This window comes from Nyctibius grandis, chromosome 5, assembly GCF_013368605.1.
Source record: "Nyctibius grandis isolate bNycGra1 chromosome 5, bNycGra1.pri, whole genome shotgun sequence".
Lineage (NCBI taxonomy): Eukaryota > Metazoa > Chordata > Aves > Nyctibiiformes > Nyctibiidae > Nyctibius > Nyctibius grandis.
Genome location: NC_090662.1, coordinates 39,665,197 through 39,686,573, shown reverse-complemented (window position 1 = coordinate 39,686,573; position 21,377 = coordinate 39,665,197).

The window sequence follows — 21,377 nt, the reverse complement described above, 5'->3', positions numbered from 1 at the left end:
GTACTGCATACCAAATACTCACATAAAATTGCTCATAATCAGTCCTCCAAAGTCATTAACATTTTGAATAATTAATAAATTCAAGAAAATTACAATCTGTTCAAGACAATCCATGAAAAAAAAGCCTACGACTGCCAAACAAGTTATTCATTGGTAAATTATTGCTCTGCTGATGCAGTTACATCGGCATAAAATGAAGCACTCAACCCTTCAAGAACCAAATGTTTCACTACCCTTTCTAATGGGTGGCAAACAGATGAAATGAAGCACTCAGAGAGAACTAACGGGAGAAACCTTACAGTGACGGGAGATTGTCCTCAACATGTATGGCATTTCATATTTCAGGAGCAATGAGATTCCTTCTAAGTAGAATAATAAAAAAATTATAAGGTAACACCAGAGCAAGGGGGATGCTGAGACCAGAATGAGTGTTAGTATGAATTTTCATTAGGCGCAGCTGGAAGGTCTGAGAATGTGTTGTGTAACCAAGTCTATTAAAATTAAACAGTGTCATAATGGCTGACACAGCAGTTGAGCTGCATGTACCAAAGGCAGTCCCACAGCTGGTGTACAACAGCACGCATCCCCACGCAGACCAGTGAACACCAGTTGATTCAGAGGTCATCAGAAGCATTTTTTAAAAGAATCTTCAGAGAGTGAAAAATGGGCAACGTTGAAAATTGCCACTAGGTTTGTAAACTGCTGCCAAATCCTTTGTGGTATATGAATGATAGACTTTAATGAAATGTGGCATTTTATTCTACAACATACTACCAAAAATGTCTGGTACAATAAAGGTAATATCTGAGAAGCTTTCATCCTCCCAGTCTCCTGTTAAAAAAACACAGACACTAATCAGATGTTGCCTTTTAAGTGAAATCAGAGCAGAGTTTCACATTCTTAAGGGTATTTTTACACTGCTTTGTCTTGCTGTCAGATATGAAGTGTGTGCAGGCTGTAAATGGGTAACTCAGGATACTCCTTTCCTGGGATAATTTCAGCGTGTTTCTATTATCCAGACCAGATTCCAGACATACCTAGCTATCCTCCCCGAACTGGCTTTATGCATCACGAAAGTAGGTATTTGCAGAGGGGATCGATGTGTTAGGCGTGGCCAAAGAGCTTTGTCCTCTCTTCACTGCCTGCTGAGGCTACAGCTCTGGAAAGCTCATCTGGCTTCTACTGCTGAGAGAGGGGTAGATGGGGTGGAGAGGTGTTGGGGCAGCTGCTGCCCCCACTCCTTCCATCTCTTCTGTGGCAGCAAACCCACCTCCCAGAGGCTCTTCCCCCTAACCTAGTTTACCTTCTATGTAGGTTTATCCATAGGCTCTTCCATCCTTCTCCCCTGGCCCACACTCAGATCACCACTCTGCCATTGTGCCTGTGCTGCTGAGGAACCTTCAGTGCTCTGTGCTGTTTGACTGGACCACAAAAGAGTTGGGAGACGTCCTTAGGACTCCACTTCTGCTTCCAAATCTTGGAAAAACATACGTTAACATCTACTTTTCATTCCCAAAACATAAGACATCATTTTTGCAGTGGAATTTACCCCTGACTAATAAAATTTCACCTGAAGAAATTCCTCCAGAACAGCACCAAATGCATTAAAATCAAGAAAGAAAGATCCTTGACTTCTTTCCCATCAAATATCTGTAGCAATCCTTTTATAATATTTTGCATGGATGTAAGATCAATGGAGCTCTGTGAGGGTTACACATCCAAGTGAAGGGAAACTGAAGTCACAACTCAATGACCTTCATTCCAAATAGCCGTGTCTGCAATGTGTACCAGAGGATCTACTGCCATCCATCACAGTTCCCTCCTTGCCAGTGCAACCATATTTCTTTCCAAAAGAAACCACTGGGTACAGAGGGGATGGTGCACACCAATGCAGGATGCCACCATACAGGCCAGATGTTGTCCATACGTGCACCTCAGCACTGCACTGAGGACCACCCCATACAGCAGGAGAGACGCAGACGATGTAGCTGTCCTACATTGGAAGCAGCCATAGAAGATAGCACACAGAGATAAAGGTGTACTTCAGAAGTTACTAAATCAGAGATTTCAAAGAGCTCCAGCAACCAAGATGGGCAGTGAGGAGGAGCAGACAGCACCTGAACACTCCACAAACCCAGCGGTGCGTTAATGTGGGTACTGGTTAGTAAGTTAAACACCTTACTATATATAAAAAGGAAACCTTTTTACCTCATAATATTCTTTCTGTTAGCAACTTCCCTCAGCACCTGTCACCATCAGGTAGTAGGTGCATCCATGGGCCAGAGACAGCCCAGTGTTGTTGCTGGAGGCTCCAAACCGAAACCCTTCCTGTTTGCACATCTCACAGAAAAGGATTTTCCATTCTCCCCGCCCCTCCCCAACCAGTTAGCACTGAGATGGTAAAGTGATATACATGAACCTTGAGTAGTCATATGTTCAAGAATTTCCTTATGTAAATATTTTTGAGGATTTTAAACTACAAGGAAGCCATTTACCAGGCTGTGGTAAAGGAGGTATTGGGCTGTTGAAAAGAAGCAAATAATCAGGGTAAGAAACGTTTTGTTCTGCTGTACATCTCTCTCTTCTTACATTGCCAGGAGATGGTAATGAGCAGTGAGTCATGAGTAGAGTTTCACTGGAATGAAAAGGGGCAGAAATAGACCAGAAAGTACACGCTATCCTTTCAAGATCCCCCATCCCATAAATATCCAGATCTTCATTAATTAAGGCTTGATTGTAAATTATTGTGATTATTGCAAACTAATGCTGGGAACCAATCAAAAGAGTTGTCCAATAGATGTCACTGAAATGCCGAGGCATGTACGCTTTTCCCCACAATGCCACCAGGAGCCTCCTCTCCTTACATGGCTCCCCACTATGTACATCCTCCTGGCCAGGCATTTAACATCATGCCTCCAGCAGCTTTGAGGCCTTAAGGCATAGAAAGAATGAGGTGAAGCAATTCTTAGGTTTATTCCAAATGTAGCAGATTTCCAGAGCCTTTGAAATGGTCATTTGACACTTGGCAAAACCTTTTCCATGGATACAGAGGACTCAGAGAAAACACTAGGAGAAGAGTTGTCTAATAATTGTTGAAAGAATAACTTACAGAAGGGTTTCTGCTGCAGCAAATATCCTTTCTTTGCACTCTCAACAATGTGGTTCTTGTATGGACAAAGTCTTGTCTCTAGGGGATAACAGCAACTACAAAGGCCCACCAGAGGCTTTTCTAATTTCCTTTTATCATTAACACTGATATTATCCAGATGAGAACACTGTAGCTATCTGAGTAACACTGAATGGCATATTACTCATTACTTGTATAGCACTTGGATGTAAGTCTCCAGTTAGGTGTTCCAGAAGAACTCCAGGTTAACTGAAAGCATCAGCACCTTAAGTTATTATTTGTATTATGACAGCAACAAGAGGCCAGTGATCCAGGATGCTGGAGACTGTAGGAATAAACAGACTGTCTCTTCTCCATAGCTTTCCTTCCTGCAAGAAATAAAATGTCCTCATGTCATTGTATGAAGGTCATATTCTGTCTACAAGGCCAGGAGTACAGAGGGGGCTGGGAAGACCTGCTCGGCAGCTGCTTGCTCCTCAAGCCTGGGATGTTAGAGCAGATCATCCTGGTTTGGAAAGAGGTGTCCCTACTTCCAGAGCTCAAGTATTTTCTTGAAAGTGTCACACTGATCCTTGAGAGCTGGTCATGCCTGAAGTGCTCTTTGGGCCAGGGTGGGAGGAGAGAGGAGACTGGATCTAATGCTTTCTCTCTGCTCTGCATTCTTTATGTGAACTCTTTTAGCAGCAAGTTTTCCTCTTTTCATGATAATTCTTTCTATTGCCAGAGAAACTTGACCTCTGGTTATCATCTGATTTAAAAGCGATGTACAAGACTGCCAGCCTACCCTATGTTGCCATGTATGTATTTTTGTTCAGGTACGTCACTGACAGGACAGCTAAGTAGCCTGAGTTTTCTGCAAAGTATCTTCCAAGTGTGCTCATCACCCTGCAAGGCATTCTTGTGTTGTAAGTGCCTACAGAAACTTCCCAAACTAAATTTGTCAATGTCAGCTTCCCTGACTGCTTACATGGCAATCTAATTTATCTCATCAGGACCCCAGCCCCACACCTCTATCTACTTCCCTGACTCTTCCCCACCTCTTGCACCGGAGTGCCCCCATCTGAATGCTGTATTCTTTCATTCCTCCTTCTTCACCTGCGTTTCCACCAGCCAGGCCCCTGCCCTTTCTTCTCATCCATGCAAGACAAGCTGCAAGTCCTCAAGCCATCCTCCCCTCCTCATCCTGGGTTGGCCTATGTTTAGCATCCTGAACCAGAAGCACAAATACAGGCTTCAAAGCGATGTGTGTGTGAGGGAACAGCAGCTGCAACGGCAGCTCTGAGCAATGTCTGAGCCCTTCTGCCAGCAGATGGAGGTGCCTGTGTCACGTCTCTTGAAAAGCTCCTCTTACACAGCAAGCTGGGAGAGTTTGTGGCTGCTGCTTCCCATTCAAACTTCTCATACAACACTTGAGCAAAGACTGGTCAAGTGTGATAGTTGGAAGAACCACCAGCATGTGGTCCGTATTTCCTTGCCTGCAATGAACATCTGGATGTGATCTGAAAGGTACCTCTGCTTCTTAACTCTGTGTAGTGATTTCTCCTACCTCTGAAGGGACAGGCCGAGAAATCCCACTCTTCAGCTCTCTTGCTGGTCACCAGCACAAGCAATTTTTCATGCAGCTTTGTAAATCTCCAGGGAATTAACAGAATGATGTGGAGAACCATGCCAGCTTTGACCCATGTGCTGGGTTCAGCAGATTGCTGACTGTGAGCGATTGGTGGGATCACTTCAATATCTGGGGGTCGGTCCTCTGAGCAGGACACAGCCTGATGTGTGGCTGATGCAGTGGCAGAGCTGTGTAACCTGCGGCTCACGTCTCACTGGGGCTGCCAACACGCAGGCTCTGAGAGCAGGGCTTGATCCAGGTGCCATGCTATGTCTGGGAATACTCTTCAGCCATCCTAAATAGGCATCCTTGGCACTGAATTTCCAGCTGAGACACTACTTGGAGACACAACTGAGAAAAAACTGGTAAATGAGGTGGCAGAGAAAGGCCAGTTCTCACAAAGTCAGACAAGAATTTGCATTTTTGTCTGTTCTGCTCTGTACCGTTGCCTTTCTGAGATCAAGCCCACACCTCCCCATGCCTACTGGTTGGCCCTAGAGGCCTTCTCCTCCTCAGGGGCTTCTCAGCAGCACATCCTGACTGTAGGCATGAGGCATCTGCAGGATGAAAGGCTTCAAATCCTCTCTTGAAGATGAAGATAGGGAAGATCGAGTGCTTGTTTCCCTCCATAGTCCTGCATTTTAAGCTCAGCTGTGTCACTTACAGAGGTGGACAGAGTATATTTCTTCAGTGCTGCTACTTTTTAAAATGTGGTACAATTTTTTTTAATCTGTTTTTGCCTTCTGGTCTTAATTTTATCTTAATTTTGGTCTTTTCATACACCCTACCTATGAGACTTGTACCTTAGATTCATGATTTTTGGGAAGGTTCGATCCCAATCTCTTGCAGAACTATTTAGAAACCAATTAAAATCTGGAAAGAGACACAAGCTGGTTAAACAGCACACTCCAAAAGTCAGCCATTCGGTGTGACATAGGAAATGCAGATTCTTTCAAATCCATGTTGCTTCATCATTTTGACCCATCTGATCCTACAATTATAATTATTTTAGTGTTATTAGGGAAAGAAAAATTATGACCACAGCTAATTCTCAGTGTTTCTAATAGTTTTGTTGTAATTATGGACTATGATAGCATGTACGCACTGTGTAACGATCAGAATTATAACAAATTTAAGTCTTTAACTGCACTATTCCAAGTGTTCATTAATCAATATGTTTATCAAGTTGTTTTTTTAATGTGCTCTTATTCTTCTGGCAGCAAGTGCAGTTTACTTGCATATGGAGTTGTCACGGTTTAAAGCTGGGCCGGCTATTAAACCTGTAGCAGATGCTCTCTGTTAATCCTCCCCCCCCACCCGAAGGGAAAGGGAAAGGGAAAAGGGAGAGAGACTTACAGGTTGGAAAGTTAAAACAGTTTTAATAAACTATAATAATGAAAAAGAGTATAATAATAATATTGGAATAATCAAATATATACAAATATATATACAAAACCAAGATCGAGCTCCCCCGATGTCAGCCACGTCACCACCGGCACTGCAGGGCAGGCTCCGGGAAGGCCCAGGCTGGGCCCAGCGACGGTCGAGAGCTGGATTCAGGGATGCACGGATCGGATCGGGGGCAGCAGGAAAACGGACAGAGTCCTTCTTGGACACGGCCAAAGCTCAAGCCACAGAAGCAGCCCCGAAGCAGCAGAAACACCCAAACACAGCAGAAGAAGCAAGGGAAGGGGGCAGCAGGAAGCCAGGGAAGGCGGAAGGGGCAAGAGAAAGGGCGAGACCCTCGTGATCCCCCCGCTTTATACTGAGAATGACGTGTATGGGATGGAATACCTTCGTTGGTCAATTTTGGGTCACCTGCCCTGTCCGCTCCTCCCTGCAGGTGCTACCCCCTTCGGCTCTTCACTCGTAAGCAGTGAGGAATTTAGCAGTGACCTTGGTTTCTCTAAGACTAAGTACAGCAAGAGCCTTTCTACATAACATCCCTACCGGTGCCTCAGTGATAACTACAAACTTCGAGCGTTATCAGTCCTGGAAGCAGACACTGTCTGCAAAACATGCAGTTAGTTTCAGAAAGTGCAGTTACTTAGAAGAGACTTAGCTGAAAGTAAAAATCACTGAAAGGAAAATTGGCCTTGTTTAGGCCAAACCAGGACAGGAGTGAAAGATTTATCACTGTGAAATAATATAAAAGCAAGCAAATTACCTCCATCACCACAACAACCAAATAGCGAATTTGGCTTGCAGTCCTTGTCTAGGACAGTGATGGAGCAATACATACTATAGCTATGAAATATATACCTGAATGCATGACGCAGAACAGGGAGCGCTGGCAATGCTACACAGAGTCATTCATACGTGAAACAACTATGCTCAGCCTTGCGCTTCCTCGCTTGCTGGATGTCTGCAAGCAGATCCAGACTGTCAGCATAAACACAAAGCCACTTTAAGGCTGCTGTAATTTTCATCTGCATTGAACAAGTGCAGCAAAACCTGTAGAGCTTGAGATTTTCTGGGGTTTGTAATACAGGTTAGGTTTTCCCAGAAGGAAATAACAGAAGCCTAGTGAATTTACGAAGTCCCTTGCCAAATCTCATATTCCTCCTCCTAACTGGAGGGTTGCTACAAGTTCTTTAGAGTGGAAAAAATATTAGGTGTTGTGAAATCTGCCTCCTGTTCTTAGCATTCCTTTCAATTATATCTGAACTTTTTGAAATCACATTTGACATTGAAATTCAGTGTGAGGTAGAGATCAGATAGAAAGTATGGCTGAATCAGTTGAAGTTTCTCAAAGGAAAACAATTGAAAAAGGAGGTAATACGAAAGGCTTAGGCAGTCCTAATAAAGGCATCTGCTTGAATAAGTTTAAATAAGCAGTTAAACGCATGATGTTTTCATTACAAAATTCAGTCTCACTCATCCCTTAATAATCAGTTTTCATTTTAAAGTAACAAAATGTTTGTAACACCCCCCATCACTGCCTTTAATTCCCGTGTAGCACAAGATTGATTACACTCTTTTCAGACAGCTGTTCTTTTACTTCATATTTTGCTTCAGAAGAAACTGTTAATATCTTTCATATAGATGTATGCTCAGTACTGTTAAAACATTGTTATCTGAAACAGATCACAGAGGCAGGTTCATCAGTTGAACAATCTTGGCCTCATAATATCTTTTTCAGTCTAGGAGAAAATGGTCTGTTTTATTAATGGCTGCTGTTTACCCAGAGTTTTTTTGCAGAAAAAAATAATGCAGCTGTATTGCTATCTCTGTGGCAATATACAGTATTTTTTCACGGAGATATTCAAGAAAAAGGACTGTCCTTTTCTTTATCATTTATTGTATCTCCAATATCAAGTCAAGTCCCAGCTGAAGTAAGGACCTTGGTTTACTGGATTACAACCATGCAATAATATCAGTCTCTCGTGTATTATACTCACCTGTCATGTGTTTTCCCTCTCAGGATAAGTATTGAAAGAATAGATAATGGGGATGCATTCAGTATCCCTATTCAAAAGGGAGACGTATAAAAGAGCAGCTATCCCATTAAGTAGTTGTTTATTTCAGAGGGATAAAGATGAGTTTGCATCAAAGATATTTCTAGTTTCCTTTGTTACCACTCCATTTAGGCAGAGACAATAGCTTCTAGTAGTTTTTATAGTTAACATTGCAAAAGCTTCAATTTTGATTTGAAATGTTCATTTGACAGTAGCATTTGCTAACATACCTTGATGACCAAAAAGAATATATTTGAAGCACTTCAAGAAAATGTATTTTATTTCCTAATAATCACTGAAACATGATGGCCAGATTTTACCAGGCTGCATTCAATTCAAGGTCAAGTTTGTAGGGCAAAGATCACTTCAGGCCACTTTTATAGTCATTTTGTACGAATATAGCAGTTTCCAACAGAAATTAAAACAGAGTTAGGGACAAATGTTGAAAAATATTGTAAATGGACACTGATATTCCCTTCAAACTGCTAAGTCATGCTTGTCCCGCTACGATTTCTCTTTCCACTAATTTTATTTACAGTTTCGTTACGTAGTTATTTGCAGGAAGGAGAGCTGAGCAAACAGCATTTTCATTATGGGGTGATTCAGATATTTTCATATTTGTCTCAATTCAGATTGGAACCAATTTTTATGGGAAGCAAACACATGAAGAATTTCAGTTGAGAAATGCAGAAGTGTTTGCTGGGTGTGCAAGGATTTATCAGCCAGGATTTGTTATGGGACTCTGCAGAAGGGATGCCCTGGTGCATGATAACAAGGAAATTTATTCCAAGGACCTGAAGCATAGAGGTTGTAGTTCAGATTAAGCAAACTCAAACCAATCTCCCTTATTTCAGTTCTCTTGGTGCAATAAGTTTGCAAATTTAACATTTTCTTGCGAAAATTTGCCATTTTGCAGGACTTTATTAACGGTTAAAACCCTGTTTTTCTGGGAAAATCCACAGTCAGGTCCAGAAGCAGGTGTATCTTAGAGCTGCACACTGACATATTTAGGGAAAATTAAGTTTTAGATAAACCCAAGCAGGCTAACTACACACTCACCCAGGCAATGAATAGTAACTGTGACTCTCCCCAGCAAAATCAGCTGCTCAGCAGAGTGTGAGAAGCTGGTGTGTCAGCCCGAGAATTCTTGTAATTCACTCTATGGGATAAGGCAATTTGTAGAATAAAACAATCCAAGAGATTCCACCAAACGAATTTGAGGAAATCATGATACGCTTATAAAAATTTTGTGAAAAAAGAAAGGTTAAATCTCTCACAAAATATATATTCCTGTAATTCCTTCTATTGCCTTGGACATAAAGTAGTTTCCATTACAAGATATCGAGGATATCATTAAACTCCCTTACAGAACAGAAGTTGCTCTTCCTCAGCTCATTTGACTTTTTTTGTATTATCATTTAGGAATTCCAACTCAAATATTTAGCCATAAGGAAATGTTGCAAGCAAAATATGACTTGTGCACAAAATGCTTCAATTTAAAACAGAAACAGTCCTCCTTTGACAAGGTTAAATGCAACTTTTAACACTCTAATGATGCCAGCAGATAAAACAGAAATAAAAAGCAGGGAGCCAAAAGACACAGATGGAGTTAACAATGCTCTTTAAAATCTCAGTGGAGATTTTTAAAATAGTTAAGCCTGAGCATGTGCATCAATGCGAGCATCTTCTGAAATGGGGGCTGGCGTTCTCACAAATGGGAGCACTTTCAGTGAGCCCTGCAGGTGACGGGGCTCAGGTTTGTGGGATGGGGAACAGCAGCTCCCTTGCCCTGCCTCTGCCAGAGGTCCTCCCTTCTGCACAGGCTGCTCCCAGACAGACTGTGGGCATCGGGATTCATTCTCGAGGCTGGTGTGATGGGTGCTCCTGGGTCCAGTCAGCTATGTGAGCAATGGTTGTACTGAGCCTTGTGTGACAAGATGAGATGATACGGCTCACTCTGTACACCAAAATCTTGGCCAGCACTGAAGAAGAAAGTACTCTGACCTCCACTCTCTGCCTCTCAACTTATTTGCATCCCAGCAGGACATGGTTTAGCATTCAGTTGGCTGGTGAATTCCAGGGCTAAACACAGTTAGGAGAAATCATTGACATCTTTTGATCTCAAAAGTCTCCTTTGTAGTTACAGCTCAGTCATCTCCTTTCCACTCTGGGGGATGCTATCGTACCTGTAACTTTGAATCTCAAAGGAAGAAGATGGATAGGGGCTACTAGGAGCTGGGAGTGGACCTAGTCTTTTTCACAATGCAACAGCTGTGATTTTCGTGACAGCCTACACTTGTGGTAATTTCCCCTGTAAATCATAGAATCGTTTTCATTGGAAAGGACCTTTAAGATCATCATGTCCAACCGTTAACCTAGCACTGCCAAGTCCACCACTAAACCATGTCCCTAAGCACCACATCTACACGTCTTTTAAATACCTATGGGGATGGTGACTCCACCACTTCCCTGGGCAGCCTGTTCCAATGTTTGATAACCCTTTCAGCGAAGAAATTTTTCCTGATATCCAATCATACTGCTTCACTGACAACGACACCAGGGGAAATCAAAAAACCATGCCTGATTCTGACATGCTCTGTTCTTGTGCACCCACGCATCAATGGTTGGTGGATGTAAACCACATCCAGTTAGAGGAGAATTGGGTCGCTTATTCAAGAGCAAGCTCTCTGCAAGACAATGTGCACACCAGAACAGTGCCTGGCCTGGTCCAGTTACTTATACACTGAAAGGGCATGTCTGTGCTGTCTGGCAAGAGGCAATGTTGGGGTGCAGCCCTGACCCGCCGTGCACAGCAGTAAGGGGCCACAGGCAGCCGGGAAGGCAGCCTTGTCAGTGCAGGGGCAGGACACGTGCACACACAGATCACTCGTTCAGACCGAGACAGACTCAGTAACGCTGCCCAGACTGGAAACCTCCTTCTTTCACTTGAATCTACGTATGTTATAGTGTCATATACCATCTACGAAAGCTTGAGGTGTTTTATACAAACTAGGTACACAGGCACATGAATGCATGTGCACAATACAGCTATTCTAACTTTCCTACAGAGAGAATTCTTTCCCTGTAATGGATAAGAAGAAGCTGCCAGACTTGGGGCAGAAATTTTTTCCTTATACCACATTAAAATATTGCTATGCAGACTGAATTTTAGTGTGAATCTTATGATCATATTGATTCTTCAGAATGTAAGTGCAGAATTCCCTTTTGGCATTAATAGTATTTATGAAAGAAACCAGAACTTGTTCAAATTTGAAATGCGATAATATTTTGCCTTCTGGCTATTTTTAAATTTTTATTTTATTTCTGCTAAAGGAAAAGAAAAAATAGTCTGAAGAGATTTACATGAAAAAATATCAAAATATCATTGCACCACCCTGAAGGAGATTCTCACATAAAGTTTCTCTCAACACTTCTCCACAGAGATTTTGTTGTTGATGTTGTTATGGAATTAATCTATATTTTATTAAGAGCATTCTGAGCTCATATGCACTTTTCATTATACAAGATATGCAACTACTCTGTTAATGGCCTGCTAGAAGCTATATGCAGAGACACTGAGAACTCGTTTGGGAGAGACTGGAGAGGAAGAACACATATGACTCATTCAAAAATGTATTGAGCATTGTGTTTCTACAAAAGGTAACTGTCTGCAGGCCTGAGGAGCCCAGGCTGCTGAGATCTCATGTTCTCTGCCACAGAGAGCCCGTGCTGGCTCTGCATCAGGGCAGTGTGATTTCGTCGGGGTAGCCCTAGCTGAGAGCACTTCAGTTTAACTGGGGAGAAGCAACGGCCCGAGCTTCAGCGCACGTTGTGGGGAGATCATCAAGAAAAATGCTGGATATTTCCTCTGGCACCTCTGTCATACTGACACCTGCATTACTTCATTTCACTATGATCATTGCTGTTACACAAGCTATCAAAACTAAAACTACACGCACTGCAACTCCCCTTCACTGCTGTTTTTGATATAATGATCATCACCACAAAAAGGACAGAAAATATGATTGCGTCCTAATCCTGACAATTTTGGCATGTCACTAATTTTAAACGGGTGAGTAATTTTAGCAAACTGTCATATAAAAATGTTGTAGTGTATTCTTGCACTATTACTATTATGATACATTAAGTTTATTTTTCCAAATCAGTGTTCAAGATACAATTGATGATGTGTGTATTAGGAAACAACAGGAAAAGACAAGTGTTGAAGGCAGCAATATGAGCCCCTATTTTTGATGAATTACAATCACCAGGACATTTTATAAAAATTACTACTTAGTCAGGATATCAAAGCCAAGTGCACCACTCCAGATCCTAAATGCAGCTTTGGGCACCTGATGGAAATGCACAGTGTCTCAGAGCTGCTAAGCAAACACAAATTTTGCTGAAGCTAAAAGGTGGCTGCAACAGAAGCCAAGTGGAATAACTTTCTAAAAATTAGGTTTGCTTTCCTTGGCAGCTTCAGGAGTAGTCAGAAACAAGTTCTACCCCCGTAGTTTCCATGAAGCTCTCATGGCTGTGTTGTGCAGAATAACAACATCAAGGTGGCTTAAAAGGCTATGAATTTCCTGCAGCAAGGTCTCCCTAACAATGTTCAATATCTGTCTATAAAATTACAAACAATGTTGTTTACATCAACAGCATTTACTATGACCTATCAAATTACCTGTTATTCATTAAATCAACGGTTTTCAAACTTCATTTCCATCAAGGACTGGAGGCTCTGCTGAAACATTACTATGGAACTAATACTGGCATTATTATGATAATAGTCCAAAACTATCATAAACCGTATTACTGAATTAATATATTTACAATTCCTGGATGCCTTTTTCCACCTCACCCAGACACCTCTTTTATTCCTGCCTTGCCTCAACCCTCTACTGCCCCATCTTAAAAATCTCAGCCATTTTTCCCCATGGGGTAGCTGGTAACCCCCACAATTTCTCACCATGTCTTGAGCATCTCATTCCTTTCCCAGAAGGGGTAGAGACTTGTGACCCCGTAGGGACACTGTTCCCTGTTTCCATCCTTAGGAGGGTTTCTGGTCATTTGCAAGTTTGTGCTCAGGGAAGAGAGCCCCTTCGGGACAAAGCCCTCCAGGCAGAGGTACCACCTGAAGATCCTGGGGCATGGTCACTGCTCCCTCGTGTGAGCCGGAGCAGGGCGGCAAGCTCAGCATATTGCAGTGCCAAAGACCAGTTCCAGTTCCCTCATTAAAAAAACTCTGGATGCAGACTATGACTGAATGTCTTTGGGGCATCCAGAATAAAACGATAATTGTACGTGTGAGCTATAATCCCACGTCACAAAATCCCCTGTGAGGAGCACATGAAGACACAGTGCTTGCACTGTTTTCCTTAAACATGTTTGCTTAAACTTCAGGGAGTGGCTGGTTTTGACTGAAAGCACTGACAGGCCAAACCTTCCTGAGAAACTTCTCTCAAAGAATTTCATCCTTGAAAACACACTACATCAATGCAGCTGCCAACAGAGTCAGAGAGATACCTGCTTATCAGCATTTTTAAATGCTTCCTGTGCAGTTTACACAAGCCTTTCCTACCAGCTTCGAATTTCAGGCTTCATCAGATTTAATGGAGCACCGTAGCCGTCTTTGTGGTGTCAACACTTTTCTTCTGTCTCCTCTTGAGCTGCAGGCTCTCTCCCTACTATCATGCCAGCAAACTTTGACCCTGACTTCAGACCTGCATCCCTCACTAACTGCTGCTGAAATGGGGGTCTGCCCAGAACCAGGTTTTTTCGAGCAAACTGTCAAGGGTAATATCTTACAGTGCTCCCCCCCATCTAAATCCTTGATTATAAAATAATACATAAATATAGACATACGTTTCCAGATTTTTATTAACCATGGATCTTTTAATGGGACTGTAGCTCAGCCAGTTCTGCTATAAAGGTAAAAATGGAGACAGCACAGCCTTTGATATACTGAAATCCACGGAGGGAACCACTTTTTGGTTTGGGATTGCAAACTGCAGGCACAAAGGACAAAGGAAAAGCGGGTGTAGCTGTGACCACGGTTCCTGGGTTTTGGCGCAGGTAGACGGTCGTGTGAGGGCTGGAGGCACCAAGACTGGGATGAGCAGCCCCAAAACTGCCCCACTACCTTCACTGTCAGCCCCATGCTGTGCTCAGCCAGGGAAGGCAGCAAGCAGCAACAGAGTTATTTTACTCTCATCTTCATGAAGATCAAAGTCGGTTTTACCTAGGGCGGTGACAAGTTTTGGACCAGCCATGGCGTACCACAACTGCACCGCAGCCTTGGAGGCGATGGGGTTTGCACAGGGCTGTTGTGCTGGCAGTGGGCAGCAAGCCCTCGGCACCTCCCCACTTCAGGCAGGGCTCAGCAAGCAGAGAGGGAAGGAGTCTGAAAACACGGGGTGAAGGGAACTCCTCTGCACCATGGTGAGAACTATTTTCAGTGGCTAAGCCAAGAAACGATTGGCAATAACCAGCATTAAGTTATGGCATGTTAATTATTTACTCTTGTTACTTAAATGTATTTGAGGTGCACGTATCACTCTCAAAAGGGGCTACAGCTCCATAGAAATCATTGAAATTTTTTTTTAAAATACATGTCATATAAAAAAAAATTGTAAACAATGTTCAATCACAAATAATCATATTTCCAGAAGGTCAGCATATTTATTCTGTCAGCTATTTCGTGGAAGATTATGATGCTTGCTTTATTGCTTTAAATCTGTTAAAAAGCATCTTTTCTATCTGGTTTTTTAGGTTGATCCACACAATAGTTGAAAGGCCATGACCCATACAAGCCAAAGGTTAATTTGATTTTCAGATACATCAGCTGGAGCAGCCAGAAGGTCGTGCAGATTGCCTGTTGTTGTGGCAATGTGTTTGCTTAGGGCATTTCACACTGCTGGCTCTGCCATGGAAGCAGAGATGTTCGGACAATCCTGTTTGTACTTTTTCCCCATCAGCCTGCTCCAGAGCCGAACTGACTTCTCCCTGACGCTACCTTTTCAGTCTGATTTTAGCACTCCAGTTCATTCTTTGAGTTTTTTTGAGAACATCTGAAAAAGCCAAGGTTTCTGTGATCTCAGAAGATCCTTTAAGTTAGCCAGTAGGTATATTGCAACACAAGTGAAACAGATCCCGTTCCCAACCATTGAAACTCCTCAAAGTCGCTGTATGCCGGGTGGCCATAACTGACACGTGGCTAACGCTCTCTTACGTGTCTGTCCCTCAGCCGGCAGCACTGTAGTACTGAATGAAGTCCTGAGTTTCAGTCACTGATTCAGCTCAAACTGGGAGAAATGAAGCAGATACAACTGTCACATTTTTGTGCCTTGGGCAATCTATCATAAGAAGATGCATGAAAAAATTAATCCTTTTCTATTACTATTATTTTTAAATCCACTGTACAGAGGACTGTCAAAAGCTATAGCTTCTAGTCAATAAAAAGGAAGTAAAAACCAAAGACAAATCAAGGCAAAAAAACCCCAATAAATAAAACAAGGTGAGGAAGAACCCATTTAAATAAAACTGTCACGAGCATTAATAAAAGAGAGCAGTCAAGTTATAAACTAAGTGTGGGGGAGAAAGAAAGCAATGTGCTTGTCCAAGCTAAAAATGGTGTCGAGCCCACACTACTGACACAGGTCTTTGCAGAAAAAGCAGCAGATACTATAACAAGAGACCTTTGAAGGATGCTGTAGAAGAAAGGACAAAATTTATAGTATCTTATTACACAACTAAAACAGGAGAGCTCTTTTTTTTACTCTAACACAACTTAATAAATATTTTACCTTTTCTACCTCTTAATAAGGCATTTGGAAGTGACAATAAATTCTAAATACTTGCTTTTGCCTTGTTTGTTCTTCTTTCTTTGACTATTGGCAAGATTCTGCATATTAGTTGTAGCAATCTGAATGACAGCGTGTTACTATCAGAATGTCATGTATTTGGGAAAGCAGATAGCCAGGCTGACTATGCAGGGCCACAGGCACCTCACGAGCAGTGCTGGAAAGAAAAAAATGAACGGAAAAACAGTTTCCATATTCCTGCTTACAGAAGATGAGCAGAAATCCAAGAGCCAAATACAAAAGTAGTGTAATTTCTTTAACTTTCTCTGCCGTCATTCAGTATAGCCAGGACTGTGATTTCTGACAGCACAAAACATCTGGTAAACTCAGCCTGAAGTCTAGGAGCCCGGGGTTTTGACAACTTGCTCAGAAATCCCACTTCCTTCCTTGGCAAGGCTGGCTGAGAATGAGTGCCACGTGAGGCACCTGGGATTCTGTATGCCCAGGCTGACATTCAAACCTTTAGTTTTGCCAGAACTGTTCATTTAATTAATATTAAGGGAAAAAAATATAAACCTGTTCAAAATAAAAAGGCAAAGAAAAAAAAAAAGCAGAAAAAAAAGAACTACTGTCAAACTCTAATCAGGGCATGATGTTTAAGGCTTGACTGTGCTTCAGATAAGACCCTGGCCGACATGCAGTTGAAAGCCGGTGCCTGGCTGGCCCGAGCTGAAGGAAAGCACATGCAGCAGAAGCCACAGCCCAGATGCAGGGAGAAGATCCCTCTTTGTGTTTGCCATCCACTCCTGAGCTGCTGTCGGCAGGCAAGAAGCCTCTCGCCCATCCATCCCACTCACTCTTGAAAAACCCCATTTAAGGAACGTCCGCAGCGAAGGCAACTAGCAGGTTACTCAAAAATTCCCCACCACTTGGTATATACAAATCACTTCCCTGCGTGTTTAACCCATACTTAACTCAGGCATGAGTCAAGACCGTCTTATATTCTGAAACATGCTCCTACTCAACTCAAAATGTTGAGGCAGTTAAAACACATGCATCTGTGCCTGTGCTCAGCCAAGCTTTCCATGGTGTCCCATAACACTAAGCACTGACAAATACCCACACGTCCTTTTACCTGCTCATTTTCCAGTTGTCTCTGCACTGCAACCTATTCGATTACTTTCAGCTTTTTTCTGAGACTGCCAGCAAAAGTGTTGCCATCGCTGGCATTTTGAAGCATCTCACAAACATCATCGGGGCAATATGTTCTTTTGCAGGATCCAGGGCAAAGGAGCTCAAGACCGGATAGAATCATTTTGCTCCACCTCCCCTATGAAAAGCCACCAACAGGAGCACATAAATAAGCTAACCCCTATTCCACCCCATTATTAGCAGATTTAGCTACAGGCACTAAAAGGAGAAGATAATGGAAAGTAGAAGAGGCTGTAGAAACTAAATTGGATGATGATGTTTATTGCAAAATTAAATGTCTATTTTCAGGATACTTGCAGATAGATTCTTGTAGAAAAAGTCATTCTATGGTTTTTGGCAAATGTGAAATTCTTACAGGCTTATGGGCAGCTTACGTTGAAGTATTTATTTATATTTATATAGAGTGAAAGCAGTTATAAGGTTTTATGACATCTATTACTGCGATTGCCAGGCAATTAAGATCCCTCCTTAGGGCCTTTTCCCTGCCTGGGTACCTAAACCAGGGCTGCTGTCATGCACCTCAGGATGTGGCATTTATTAGTCCTTCACTGTGAGAAGGTAAATGAATCCACTTTTCTGGCACAAATGCTTTCAACACTCAGCGGTACAGAGTATTTTGGAGTAAGAACAGGGCTGTGACAGAGCTCCACTTTGCATCACCACCTAAATATTTCCGGGCAGGGGCAGAAAGAATGAGTCTGCAAAAGCAGGAGGGAGAGACTCTTCTGGGGAACAGGACACCTGGGTTCCAGCCCCTGTTGACTAGAGGATGGTGCAGTAGAAATCAGGCATAGGAGAGGAAACATATCACTCCAAGTATGGCTAGTATTTATTTCTTTTTAAATGTACTTGATGCTTTTGCTTGCAAACTGGCAAGAGCACCAATGGCTTTGATCTTGTCAGCTCTGATAAGCCTAGAAATGCTGGGGCTTGTTGCAGGCGCAGACGGGAGATCTGGTATTGTGGGAAGTAGGATTGATGTCTTAATAAGTGGCATTTTCTCCTCCACATCACCATAATGCCTCAGGCACTGTGCTTCTGAAGAGCCTTTCTCCGGAGATAAAGAGCTTCCTCCTGCTTGTTAAAGGTCACACTGTACTTTTGAAAAGGTAAGAAAAACTTCATTGATCGCCACATGACATGGTGATCTTCCTAAGCACAATCATGTGCAAAATCAGGCTCTGAGTGTTTTTTGTTTGGGGATTTGTTTTGGGGGATTAACAGAAAAAAAACAAAACAATTCTTCCTTCAAAACTGTTTTTCCCTTGCAGGTACAATATCATCACCATAATGGCAGACACCTATTCTGACACACTCTCCAAATTCATTCGGCAGCAGAGTTTGCACCTGTGGATATTCTCCACATTTGTGATAATATGACACAGAAGTTCTTGCCTACAGAAATGCTGCATTCATCTCACATTAGACCTCCTTCTTCTCTCACCCAAGTCTTTGGGAGTTTTCCCATTGCTTTTATTCAGAGCATGAAATGCACAGGGAACAAAACTTCAAGCAAGCAAGCAACGTAAGGTATAAATAAGGTACAAGTAAGTTAAGAGTTACACTGTTGAAATAAATTCCATGAGGCAGAGCCCCAAGTATTTCCATGTTCTGCAAAAGAAGAAAAAAAAAGGGCCTGCACCAGAAATCATTTTTATTATCAGAAAACATGTAAACGTGTTGAGTCAATGCACTTTCATTGGATTACGATTCCAGCTATTCCACATAATATAACCTCTGCTCAAGTACTCAAGAGCCAGAACCAGAGTCCTCACAGCCAAGTGGATATTTCATTTTGCAAGCTTTTCCTTCATTTTAAAGTGAATTTTGTTAAAGTTCTTTAAAAAGTGGCTCGAAAGGCAGAAATAGGACATGAGAAAATGGAATGAAGCTGCGCCAGGGGAAGTCCAGACTGGGCGTGAGAAAAACGTTCTTCACTGAGAGGGTGGTCGCTCACCGGAACAGGCTCCTCAGGGAACAGCACCAAGCCTGTCAGAGCTCAAGGAGTGTCTGGACAATGCTTTTAGTCATATGATTTAGCTTTAGGTAGTCCTGCCAGGAGCAGGGATTTGGACTCCATGATCCTTATGGATCCCTTCCAACTTGAGATATTCTCTGATTCTACATATAAATAGTACCTACAGAGAGCTTATGATAGCCACAAGTTTTTTGCTAACTGTAAGTATTTGTCTCCTTTCCCCTAGGTTGTGGGGGAAAAGTTGAGAGCTGGAAGGCAGGGCTGCCACTCAGAGGGATCTCAGTGGGCTGAAGAAATGGGCTGACAGGAACCTCCTGAAGTTCACCAAGAACATAAGCAAAGTCCTTCAACCGGGATGGAGTAAATCCATACTGAGGACTGACTATCAAGAAAGCATCTTTGCAGCAAAGGGCTTGAAGGACCTGGCAGACAACAAAGTGGATATGAGTCACCGAAGTGAATATGAGCCACCAGTGTGCCTTTGCAGTGATGAAGGCTAACCACATATAGGGGTGTATTAGCAATAGTCAAGGGAAGTGATCATACCCCTCTAAATGGCACCTATGAGAGTATTGTGTTTGGGGCACAGTTTGGGGCTCCCCAAGTGACCTACTGGAGTGAGTCCAGCAGTTGGCCACCAAGATTGTCACAAGAAGATGCTGAGAGAAATGGGTTTGTTCAGCCTTTAGAAGGCAAGGCTAAGGGGGAGAAACCTTACTGCTGTCTTCAACTACCTAATAAGGGGGTATAGAGAGGAAAGATTCACCACTCACCTTCTTCTTGGAGGTGAATGGTGATGAGAGGCAACAGACACAAACTGCAACAACAGAAATCCCACATAGATATCAGGAAAAAAAATTTCACAGGTGGGTGGCTGAAGATTGGAACTGGTGCCCAGAGAGGCTGTGGTACCTCCATCCTTGGAAATACTGAAAACTCGACTGAACAAGATTCTGGACAATGTAATATAACTTTAAAGTTGGCCCTGCTTTGACAAAGAAGTTGGAGCACTTGATCTTCAGAAGTCATCTCCAATCAGAATTATTCTATCATCATATAAAAGTTTAGAGTATTCTCTGTATAAATCTGTTTTCATCATGATTAAAACACTTGAATTTGTTGAATGCTGAATATGATGCATGGCATAACATAATTCAGATGCTTCAAAGAGCTTATATGAACGTGCTTCTGGCCCACACGCAGCTTCACTAGCTCCACTGCATGGTTAGCCATTCAAAGAGAAAAGTATATTTATTTCAATATCACAAATAAGTTTACATTTTTAAAAAGTCCAACCTATCAGCTTTCCTTTGCATTAGTCATGGGATTGCAGAAGGACACAGAGTCAATTTTCAAACATTCATATAGAGAGTTCAGCCTCAAAATTTTATCTGGAGTTGACAACTAAACCTTTAGATGTTTGCCCATCACCAAAGAAAGATGTCTGTCTTGGACCAGATGAACCACAGGCTAGGAGGTCTGAGGAACTTGCTGAGATCTGCCAGGCCTGACCATTACTTCCCTTGAGAAGTGGGGAATGAATTCTCTTTGACTCAAAAGTGAACAACATGATCCTCTTTCCCAAAGAGAACGGAAATCAAATATTTTTTAGTATGAAGAGGCCATATCATACCTGTTATATCCTTATAGTACTCTTGTGCCAGAGGCAAGCATCCACAGAACTTCAAACGGCGCACAGATTTAACTGGTGAGCTGTTAAGCTGTCTCCCCATATGTCTGATCTGCGATTTTCCTTGTCATTTCCTTGATCTAAACTCTAACAAGCCTATAGATACTCCCTTACATTTCTCTCTCACAAAATGTGAGGTGCAAAATGGTGACCGCAGGTGGGGCAGGAGGACAAACACTGCATCCTCTCTGAGTTTTAGTCTATGGTATTTTTCAAAGTCTTTGGGTCAAGTGCACTGCAAATTTAGTCTGCTGGCATAGCCCCTCCAAGAGTGTATAGGATAACTTGTGAGGGGCTCTACTTTTACAGAGAAAAAATGAGCCTCTTCAGGATACACGTCAAGTTCTGCTCACGCTCCACTTCTCACTCCCATCTTCTTCAGGTGGCAGGTCCATTAAAGCATTAGTGAGGGAAATGGGCGCTGGAGTGCCTGTCTGATGAAAAACACTGGCCATCCAGCCGACAAAAGATAGTATAAAGAGATTGTCCTCAGGTGGAAGG